The following is a 12,200-nucleotide window of genomic DNA, read 5'->3' as shown; positions in this document are numbered from 1 at the left end:
TTTGACCCATATTAAGGGCTTGTTTGAGCCACATTATTTTTAAAAAAAAATACATTTTTCAACAGTGATTTGACATCATTTCAACCAAATATTTTTCAATGAAATAATATTACATTCAAATCTAAAACTTTTATTTTTTAATCACATATTTCTCATTGATTTGACATGAATAATGCATTTTTTTACTAGAATGTGGCTCAAACATGGGCTAAATCAAATTTCATTTTCCTCTATCCTGTTTTCAATAACACAATCTTCAAAATATATATATATATATTTCATCCATTTTAATTTGAAAAATGGAGGCCAAACGGGTGCTATTTTTATGGCTACTTTATTTGAGTTGGTGCCAATACTTGATGAACTCATCTAATTACTATTTGAGTTCCAGATAATTAAGTCATGCCCACCATACCAAATATAATATTTTATGAACTACTTAGACAAGTCTCAAAGATCAATGACTATCTTCAACCTGAATATTTTCAAGCCAATTTATGCACTTCAAAAAAACAGATTCCAAAACACTGTTTTGCTTTATTTACAAGTACTGCTGCTAATGCTAATCAGCATAGTTTTATAACCAAGACGCGGCCTTGCAGTCAGATTGTGATTAGGCGATCAGGAAACTACAAACCCCCAGTATGGGACTTCGAATATATTCAGTCTTTAGATATTGAATACGCGGTAATTTTCATCATTTACATAAAAAATAAATTCTTCCTTTTTTCTTGCAATCAGATTTTGTTCGTGCATGATCTAGGGAGAGAGATACGCTACACGGTCTTCTGAGCTGAAAATGCAAGTGAAGATGACGCTTGATAAAACAGTAGAGCCACTGGATCAGTTGGAATTGATTGACAATTTGCAAAGGCTGGGGATATCCTACCATTTTGAGAATGAAATTAAGCAAATCTTGTCAGTCATTAACAAAAAATATAGCAAAAATGATCAACAGTCAAAGATTAAGGATTTATATGCTACGGCTTTGGAATTCAGACTACTAAGACAACATGGCTTTAAAGTTTCTGAAGGTGCAAATCAGTTTCTTCTGTTCATTTTCATTCATTTTTTGTGCTTACACGTCTTATACATGTCCTGTTGAACACAGAGATATTTGATCGTTTCAAGAATGAGAAGGGTGAGTTCAAGTCGAGGCTTTGGGATGATACAGAGGGATTGTTACAACTATATGAAACTTCATTCCTTTCAATGGAAGGTGAAAGTACCCTAGAAATGGCTACATAATTCTCTATGAAACACCTTAATGATCAAACTAGTATTGATCAGTGCCATTCTCGATTGGTGCACCATGGCTTGGAGCTTCCATTGCACTGGGCCATACTGCGGGCAGAGGCTAGATGGTTCATAAACATATACAAGGACAGGCCAGACATGAATCAGATTCTGCTTGAGCTTGCTAAATTGGATTTCAACATTGTTCAAGCAAAATATCAGCAGGAGCTAAGACATGTCTCTAGGTATTTATTGATAAGATGCTGTATTCACTCAAAGATAAATCGACATCACAAGTTGTCTTCAATCAGAGACAACTCAATAAGGAATTTGATTGGAGGGAAATAGTCTCTCCTCAACAAATTTGCCTTTCACTTTAGCACTATTTACTTTTATTACGGCTGGAGAAAATGTGTATTAATTCCTACACTAATACATTTGTGCACATTTCTATCTCTTTTTTCTCATTTTAAATACATGGGCCAAATATATTGAATTTTGATGTTTAGAAGTAACAAAGGAATATATATATATATTTATATATATTTTTTTTTCCCCTGCGTTTTCTATGAATAGGTGGTGGAAGGGAACTTGCCTTGCCGAAAAGTTGTCATTTGCGAGGGATAGGCTGGTGGAATGTTTCTTTTGGACTACTGGGGTGATATTTGAACCTCAATATGAATTTTGTAGGAAGATATTGACAAAGGTCAATGCTTTAGTAGCAACCATTGATGATATATATGACGTCGATGGTACATTAGAAGAGCTTGAAGTTTTTACAAGAATCATTGAAAGGTTAGAAACATCGTTATTCCTCATTTCAGAACCCCCACCCAAATAAAAAAGTAAAAATTAAAAACGAAGTCCCTTTGTTAAAGGAAACACTAGTTTGAAAATACGGAAGTACTTTGTATATTAAAAGGTTTATATGATAGGGAAAATTGAATGATTGACTTATTCAATCTTTAAAAATGGACAAGCTGGTTATTAATTTTATATATAGTTGCAAGATTATATCTCAAGAAACAGTTCAAATCTATTTTAAATTAATCAAAATGTGGTCCTTGCATAATCAACTTCATGAAATTAGGTTTTGTTTTCTAACTTGGATTGGTACGTTGATATTTAAAGCGATGCATGTTTTTATGAGGGCCACACGATAATTTATGAAAATTATGGTTTTCATTAGTGGGCGACCAGTTGCGAAACAATAATAAAATGTAAGGTACGAACTTTCTTTTCTTTAAAAGTTGAGGACCAAATTTTGGAAAATTAGATTGGTAGTTTATATTAAAGTTTACCCATATGTGATATATATTGATTTTTTTCCCCTTCTCACCGTTCTAACTCCTATAATTATTATTTGTTTGGAACTCTACAGATGGGATGTTAGTTCAAGCCATCAACTTCCAGATTACATGCAAATTTGCTATTTAGCACTCAATAACTTCGTCAACGAAATGGCTTACGACATTCTTAAAGAAAAAGGGTTTATAATTATTCCATATTTAAGAAAAGCGGTATTACTTTTGCTTCAAAAAGTCCAATACATAATCCTTGTATCAGCTTCCATATTTAATCCGTATACAGTAATCTTGTCAAATTTGGCAGTGGACAGATTTAGGCAAAGCATACTTACAAGAAGCAAGGTGGTACTTCAATGGATACAAAACAACAATGGAAGAGTATATGAACACTGCATGGATTTCCATATCAACTCATGTCATACTATCCCATGGGTTTTTCGCTGTTACCAGTCCTATAGAGAAGGAAGCTGTTCAGTACTTACTTGATTATCCCAATTTAATCCGTTGGTTGGCAACGATTTTACGTCTTTCAGATGATTTAGCAACATCAATGGTGCGCATATAGACTAATATTTCATTTCATGTTTTCAAGTTCATTCTTGTTTAAGAAATCATTAGCAATTCAAAATTAACCCTTTCAACTAACAGTTTCTTTCGTTTTCTCTCTCAGGACGAAATGAAAAGAGGTGATGTTCCTAAAACAATACAATGTTACATGAACGAAACTGGGGCTTCTGAAGACGAGGCACGTGAACACATTAGATCTTTGATACGTGAGACGTGGAAAAAAATGAACCAAGTTCAAGAAACAGTTTGTCCATTCTCAAAATTTTTTATTGAAATTGCAGTGAATCTTGTGAGAATGGCACAATACATGTACTAGTATGGGGATGGATGATGTAGGAGGATCCGAGTCGAGTGATGTTGATTTGTCAGATAGCACAATGATGGTGCTGAGATACCATGAGATGGCGGATCGGTGCAAAGATGGAAAGTGAATCGCCATTATTTCCTTAATTGGGGGAATTTGACGCGTCTTTGGTAATTTGGTCATAACTTTGGGTACGGTTATCGAAATCGCTATTATGACCCCAATCTGGAAAGCTCTCTTCGGTACGCACGTCCTGGCCACCTAGTTATACTCGGTGGATGTCAATTTTGAGCCCAAAATCCACTGTTTTCCTTTTCAAAATTCAATTTTAAGTTATTTTTTTACTATTTATGGTAATATTTCATTTCCTTTTTTCCATATATTAGAAAACTCAGATTGAGCCAAATTTTTGGCAACTTACTTCTTTTACTTAATATTTTATTTTGGTATAATTTCGGGATTTTTCCATTTTTGGTAATTTCCCCATAATTTCGTATTTCGCAGCTATTTAACCCGGCTTGTGGATTAATTTTGATCATTCTGCATTATTAATAATATTGAATTGAATTTAGAGTATTTTCTCTTTGGGCATTTTCTGTCGTTCTTTTCTTGCGAATCATCTGCTATAACAAGCTAATAGGATAATCACTATCCTACCCAGTGTCAATTGGTATCAGAGCGTCAGCATCTTCTTGGAAGATAAATTCCATCAGTTATAATGGTTGGTGGACGTGATCGTGGTCGTTGAGGACAGGTTCCAATTGAGGAAGTCCCGCACCGTGATCGTAATATTCAGGATGTGACGATTGAAGATTTGTAGGGACAAGTTGCGGAGTTAACCCAACGTTTGGCAGAGCAGGAGTTCGGTAATCATGATGTGGAAGGTCACGATTCTGATACCAGTTTTGAAACCCGTATCACCATCATGCTCGAGTTTGGGAGCATCGTGGACGGGAGGATCATCATGTGGATCTCAGTTTCAGAGTGGATCTGCCTGAGTTTTCTGGTACGTTGCAGGCTGAAGGATTTATTGATTGGCTGAATGAAGTGCAGCGGATTTTTGAATATAAGAAGGTTCCAGATCGTGTCAAAGTGAAACTGGTCACCATCAAACTCAAAGGTAGGGCATCTGCATGGTGGGAACAGTTGAAGCATTCACGGGAGTGATAGGGGAAATCCAAAATTACTAACTGGGAGAAGATGACAGGGCACTTCCTTCCTTTTGGCTATACTCAAACCTTGTTTCAGAGGCTTCATTCACTAAGGCAAGGTGCAAGATCAGTCAATGATTCTACTGAAGAATTCTATCAGTTGGTGGCTCAGAATGATTTATCTGATACAATTTCTGAGGCATATCAGCGAGTACTTGCAGTAGAGAAACAGCAGAGTAGGAGGCCAGTAGTCAGAGGTGAAGGAAGTTAGCCAGTTCGCCCTCAAGAATCTCGTCCTGCTTATCAGCCACAGCAGGATAGTTCCAGCTCAAGTATTAAGTGCTTTAGGTGTGGTGAACAGGGGCATAGGGCGACTGATTGTAGGAAGCCTACTGGTCAGAAGAATAAAAATCTTCTGATTGAGGAGGATATGATAGAGGAGTTCGAGGAAGTTGAGGAACCCGTGTATGATGAGGGTGAAGATGAGGACGTGCTATATGGAGATGGTCAGGAGACCTTGGTCGTTTGAAAGAGCCTGCTGACTCCCAAGGACGACTCAGGGGATGATTGGTTGAGGACCAACGTTTTCCACACAACCTGCATAGTTGCTGATAAAGTCTGTAAGCTGATAATTGATAGTAGCAATTGTGAGAATATAGTGTCTGAGGAGGCTATCGAGAAACTGCAACTAAAGATGGATCGTCATCCCAAACCATACAAGTTGTCTTAGTTGAATAAAGGCAGTGAGGTAACGGTAGAAAAATAATGCTTAGTGTCTTTCTCGATTGGAAAAAAATATTTTGATAATGCTTAGTGTGATGTGGTATCAATGGACGCGTGTCATGTTTTTTTGGGACGACCTTAGCAGTATGATCGCAGTGTTATCCATGATGGGCGGAAGAATACTTATTCTCTTAGCATCAAAGGGAAGAGAATTGTTTTGGTGCCTCACAGGGAAGGAAACATCCCTGCCCTGGTAGTTAATAACCCCAATCTACTTTCTATGTCTAGGTTCTTGGTTGAGGTTGGGCGTGAAAATATAGTTTATGCTTTAATGCCTCATGAAAATAGTACAACGAATGTGGATTCAGAATTTCCAGCAGAAGTGCAGCAACTACTGATGGAGTTTTCTGACTTGATGCGGGAGGATCTTCCTCCAGGACTACCACCTATGAGGGACATTCAACATCATTCCAGGGTCGAGTCTACCAAATCGACCAGCATATCGCCTCAGTCCCAAAGAAGCTGAAGAGTTGCAACGACAGGTGGTAGAATTATTGGAAAGGGGCTACATTCATGAGAGTATGAGTCCTTGTGCAGTTCCTGCTCTACTAGTGCCAAAGAAAGATGGGTCATGGCGTATGTGTGTTGACAGCAGGGCAATTAACAGGATTACAGTGAAGTACAGGTTTCCAATTCCCCGTCTGGACGACATGTTGGATCAACTGTCCGGTTCTAAGGTCTTCTCAAAAATTGACCTTAAAATTGGATACCACCATATCAGAATCAGGCCTAGAAATGAGTGGAAGACTGCGTTCAAGACACAACATGGGTTGTACGAGTGGATGGTCATGTCCTTCGGACTATCCAACGCACCCAGCACTTTTATGAGGTTTATGCATCAGGTTTTACGGTCTTTCATGGGGAAGTTTGTGGTAGTTTATTTTGATGACATACTTATTTATAGTCTGACATGGGAGTCACATTTTAATCATCTTCGTACTGTCTTTGATGTAATGAGGACGGAGCGCTTATTCATCAATCAGAATAAGTGTTCTTTCTTCACAACTTCTGTAACTTTTTTGGGTTTTGTTGTGTCTACTGATGGTGTTCATGCAGATCAATCCAAAATTGAGGCAGTTTTGAATTGGCCGAAACCAAAAACTTTGCACGATGTCAAAAGTTTCCATGGATTGGCATCCTTCTATCACCGATTCATCAGAAACTTCAGTACCTTGATTGCTCCTATCACAGAGTGCCTTAAAGGTCGTGATTTTCAGTAGACTGAGGAGGCAGAGGCTAGCTTTCAGTTGGTTAAGCAGAAGATGATGGAGGCCCCAGTCTTGTCACTTCCGAATTTTGAAAAGGTGTTCGAGGTAAACTGTGATGCGTCTGGAGTTGGTATTGGTGGTGTTCTAAGTCAGGAGGGACGTCCAGTAGCCTTTTTTAGTGAGAAGCTATCGGGATCGAAGAAAAATTATTTCACTTATGACCTGGAGTTCTATGCCGTAGTTCAGACTCTGAAGCATTGGGGCCATTACTTGGTACAGAGGGAATTCATTCTTGTTACTGATCATGAGGCTTTGAAGTACATTAATGGTCAGCACAAGCTGAGTAGGCGACATGCAAAGTGGGTAGCCTACTTGCAGGAGTTTACTTTCACACTCAGGCATCAAGCAGGGAGTTTGAATCGAGTAGCAGATGCATTGAGCCGTCACACATTACTTCTTACCATAAGCACCAAGATTGTCGGATTTGAGGCATTTCCTGATATGTATGCTGCGGATCCTTCATTTGGGAAGATAATTCGGGAGGTAATTGATAGTCACTGACATGATTTTGTTTTACATAATGGTTACCTGTTTCGTGGATTGCAGTTATTCATTTCGGATTGTTCACTAAGGCAGCAGATTATTAGTGAACTTCATAACGAAGGACATTTTGGGCGAGACAAGACATTGGCATTGGTCTCTTCTGATTATTACTGGCCCAAGTTGAGCAGTGATGTGGTGCATTATGTGGAGCGGTGTTATGTATGTCAGCGGTCTAAAAGGGCTCTTACTAATGCTGGATTGTACACACCATTACCCATACCTGAAGCTCCTTGGTTTGATGTCAGTATGGATTTTGTCTTGGGCTTACCTCATACACAGTGGGCGATGGATTCCATTCTTGTTGTGGTTGACAGATTCTCAAAGATGGCTCATTTTGTGGCTTGCCGGAAAACAATGGATGCTACTTGGATTGCTCATCTTTATTTCAGAGAGATTGTGCGTTTACATGGTGTTCCACAGTCAATTACTTCTGACCGTGACACTAAGTTTATGAGTCATTTTTGGAGGAGTTTGTGGGAGAAACTTGGAACGAAATTGAATTTTAGCAGCGCATACCATCCCCAAACAGATGGTCAGACTGAGGTGGTGAATCAAAGTTTGGGAAATCTTTTGAGAAGCTTAGCCGGGACTAAACCGAAGCTGTGGGATTTGGCATTACCTCAAGCAAAGTTTGTTTATAACCGGTCAAGGAATAGAACCACCGGACTGAGTCCTTTTGAAATTGTCTATGGTCAGAACCCATCCGGAGTACTTGATTTGGCTCCAATTCCATGTGTGGGTCACTTCAATAACAAAGCTGATGAGATGGCTAAGCATCTTCGAGGTATCCATGAGCATGTGAAGCTGTCCATCTAGGATAGTAATACTAAGTACAAAGTTCGGGCAGATAGTCATTGACGCCTGGTGTTGTTTGATGTTGTTGATTTTGTTTGGGCAGTATTAACTCATGATTGTTTTCCAGCTGGGGAATACAATAAGCTAAAGGAGCGGAAGATTGGACCTTGTGAAGTGCTGCAGAAGATCAATGATAATGCTTACAGGTTGCGCCTCCCTAGCCATTTGAAGACCTCTGACGTTTTCAATGTAAAACACCTAATCCCTTGTTTTGTGGAGTCCGATGAAGTTACTGTGAACTCGAGGGCGAGTTCTTTCCAACCCAGGGCGACTGATGCAGGAGGATCCGAGTCGAGTGATGCTGATTTGTCAGATAGCATGATGATGGCGCTGAGATACTATGAGATGGCGGATCGGCGCAAAGATGGAAAGTGAATCGCCATTATTTCCTTAATTGGGGGAATTTGACGCGTTTTTGGTAATTTGACCATAATTTTGACTATGGTTATCGGAATCGCTATTATGACCCCAATCCGGAAAACTCTCTTCGGCGCGCACGTCGTGGCCACCAAGCTATGCTCGGTGAACATCAAGTTCAAGCCCAAAATCCACTGTTTTCCTTTCCAAAATTCAATTTTAAGTTATTTTTTACTATTTATGGTAATTTTTTGTTTCCTTTTTTCCATATGTTAGAAAACTCGAATTGAGCCAAATTTTTGGCAACTTACTTCTTTTACTTAATATTTTATTTTGGTATAATTTCGGGATTTTTCCATTTTTGGTAATTTCCCCATAATTTCGTATTTCGCAGCTATTTAACCCGGCTTGTGGATTAATTTTGATCATTCTGCATTATTAATAATATTGAATTGAATTCAGAGTATTTTCTTTGGTTTTTTGGGCATTTTTTGTCATTCTTTTCTTGCGAATCATCTGTTACAACAAGACAATAGGATAATCACTATCCTACCCGGCGTCAATGGACATGGCATTCAAAATCATGAAACTAAAGATCGCATCTTAGCATTATTATTTGAACCCATTTGCAGAAAATTGAGTTTTTTTATTATTTATTTTATTAAATAAATTCAATTTTAATTTCATTTACTTCTAATTAATTCTGAAGGGTTTTTACTTTTTGTCATTATCTTTTACATTTAATAACTATCTAGATTTTAGTAATTATCTAGATTTTAGTTATTTCTTTAAATAAGGGTTGTAAGCTATTATGATAATTAGTTATTTTGTAATAAATATTATAGATTTTGGAGCTGTCGAATCGTTTAATCTTGCTATTTGATACCTATATTTCTAGTAATTTTGGGAATCAACAAAAATTAGAATAAAAAAACTTCGATAGCATGTTCGTTTCATTATTTTTATGCTTTTTCCTACATCAATTGGTATCAGAGCGAGCTTCTATCATTCCTAATAAAGATGAGCTAACGTCAGAAGTTCTATCTTGGAATGAAACTTTTTGGCCCTTTTAATCTGCAGAAGAATCTTTGATGACATTTACAATATTCCACTCATTTTTGACATTGATAGAAGAAGATGCATCACTGAAACATGCACTTGAGATATACCTGGTTGGTGTTGTACTCCTTGTTATCATGCAATTAATTAGCGGGTCTTTATCAACAGTTAAATCATGATGAAGTTTATCAAATCCAAAATTCATCTACAATTTACTCTATATCAATTCTTTCCCAAATCAGATTTCTCTCGTACCTCGTCCCTTCGTCTCCATTCATCCGCTCCCAAATCATGATCTATTGCTCATAATCGAAACCCTAAATTATATCGATAGTTCTCTCTTTCAATACCCTCCCAAATCGTTGTAACTGAAGATATTACATCCAGAATACTGTTCTCTCCAAATTCGTATTTATGACAAAATATCCACTGAAATCTTGCCTTGACAAATCATTTTGTGCCTATGAATCTCTATAAAAAGATCTTCTGAAGTGTTTACCTTCACCTTCCTATTCTTAGATCTATAGCTCCGTCGACTATTCACTACAGTAGGAGCTGTAAACAAGCTGTTATAGAAATAGCGAATTGCCAACCACGAAAGAGTTCCTCCAAGAAGCAGACAAATCGTGAAGATACAACTTCGAGGGAGATTTTTGAACCAAAGAACCAAAAAATGGACATGCACACCTGACGCATAATTATGCGATCTATCAGCAGTTTGCCGGTTGGACATATCAGTAGTAATAGGTCACCAACTGGCCCGACTATACGTCCCAGAGTAGCAGAGATGAAGATGCCCCAAATTAACAATGCAGCCAAGAGGATTATAGAAACCATAGTTTTAGATTCTGGTTCCAACAAGAAAAAGATTGTTCAGAAAATTCAGCAGCAGGCAATGGACAATATATATTTTCGAATAATTTTATTTTTCCGTTCAAGCATGTATCAGTATTTTTTCTCATCAAAACTCAACTTGTATAGTTCTTGATGAATCATATGGAATTGTAAAGATAAATTGGGCCAAATAATAAAGATGAGAAAATTAGAGCAATATGAAAAATAATGGATCACACAAGAATACAAGATTTATATGAAAGAGGTGAAGAATTTAAATATATCAAGAAGCTAAAATTGTTTTACAAGATTTGATACTCTCAATCTAAATTTAAATAACTCTCTCAAGTTTTTAATCTATATAACTATGATTTTATTGTTAATTTATCCTTTTAAGAGCCTATACCACGAGGAATATATATATAGAGAATCCATTACAAGTATTTTCGATGAAATACTGTTGAAAATTCGTTCAAAATCAATGGAATGATAATGGACTTATTGTTGGGCTCAATTGTGGAATTGGTAGAATCAAAAGAAATTGAAAAATGCAAAATTTGATTTTTTGCCTATGCATACGCATAGGCTTAATTTTGTGCGTACACGATATGTGTTTTAGCAAAATCAGAATTAAATTTTGCTTCTACTATACGTACGCACGGTTTATACTATGCGTACGCATAGTATTAAAAAATAGTCGTTGACTGATTTTTCAATTTAAAACTTGGGAGCCGTTTTGGACTAAAAGTTGCCACTTTTCATCTTGTTTTGGCACCATTTTGTGATGCATTGATTGAGACCTATAAATAGGTGATGAATGATCAATACAAACATTATTAGAATCATTGAAAATATCTTGAGATCCATATATCATTTCATATTGAATCACACTATTGATTTACATTCATATTCAAGATCTTCCTTTGTGCTCTTAAAGTTTTGGAGGATTGCACTTGTGCTTTGGTGTTAAATCCTTTACAAGGCTTAATATAATCCTACAAACCGTTTGCCAAGACCCAACCCTTAAGTATCTCATTCAATCCCAAGAGGGGGCAAATATAGTTTGAGGATAACGATCCCGTGTTCAAGTCTCAAATTCATTCTTAACGTATTTCGTGGTTTCTATTCATTTTGTTTCTATAATTTTGTTGTTATTTCTTCTCCAACCGCTTATTTTCCAACAAATACGACTCAAGAAAGTAGTTAGAATCGAAAAAGGTTTACCATCTGAATTACACTGTCACTTCAGTTCGAGGCGACTCTAGGCAGGCAGCAACTCTCTGCTCCATTTTTCACCTCTAACGCTTGAACACCAAAGTTAGCTGTTAGTTAGCGAAATTGCGACGATTTTTTATCCACCAAAATTTCAAAACCAAGTCTTCAATTTTCCAAAGTTCCTTTACCAATCAAATTTTCAATCATTGATGAACTTTCATTCTCTTTTTCAATCGAACTTCCAAACCAAGAAGACTCTTATTCCTTTTATCAATTTACCAACCCTATCCTAATCCCAATAGAAATTTGGGTCATATTCTAGCAATATCGTCATGCCTCCACTCATCGTGTGTCGTTGACTGGAATCTTTGCAAGTTTTATGTGCATAATATACCTTTATTTCAGATCACAAACCATATACTTATGTTTCTCCACATTTTTGAAATTATAGTACTTCTATTCACTGCCCTTATTCATAGCATATTACATCTAATTTAACATACCAAATTGTTGGCTATACTATTTTTTTTCCTCAAATCGTCATTTCACAAGGATTTATGAGAAAATGAAAGAAAATGGATTTCGCACTTCAAAGTTCATACGGGGGTTTCCACCAATTTAAAAAGGTAAGAATATTTGACAATAGATCCATACGTTGAGGGAATTGTGCCAATAAAACTTTTTTTTTTAAATTCAAGCGAACACAAAGGTGGAGCATTAA

At 36.9% G+C, this 12,200-nt stretch overlaps 1 pseudogene; it reads left to right on the top strand.

The window, feature by feature from the left end:
- Positions 1-402: 402 nt before the first annotated feature.
- On the top strand, positions 403-3,441 carry LOC111411290 (annotated as a pseudogene).
- The last annotated feature ends 8,759 nt before the right edge of the window (positions 3,442-12,200 follow it).

The sequence above is a fragment of the Olea europaea genome, chromosome 15 (genome assembly GCF_002742605.1).
Source record: "Olea europaea var. sylvestris chromosome 15, O_europaea_v1, whole genome shotgun sequence".
In the NCBI taxonomy this organism is placed as follows: domain Eukaryota; kingdom Viridiplantae; phylum Streptophyta; class Magnoliopsida; order Lamiales; family Oleaceae; genus Olea; species Olea europaea.
The sequence above is the reverse complement of the archived record's forward strand: the minus strand, read 5'-3'. Positions and strand labels throughout refer to the sequence as shown.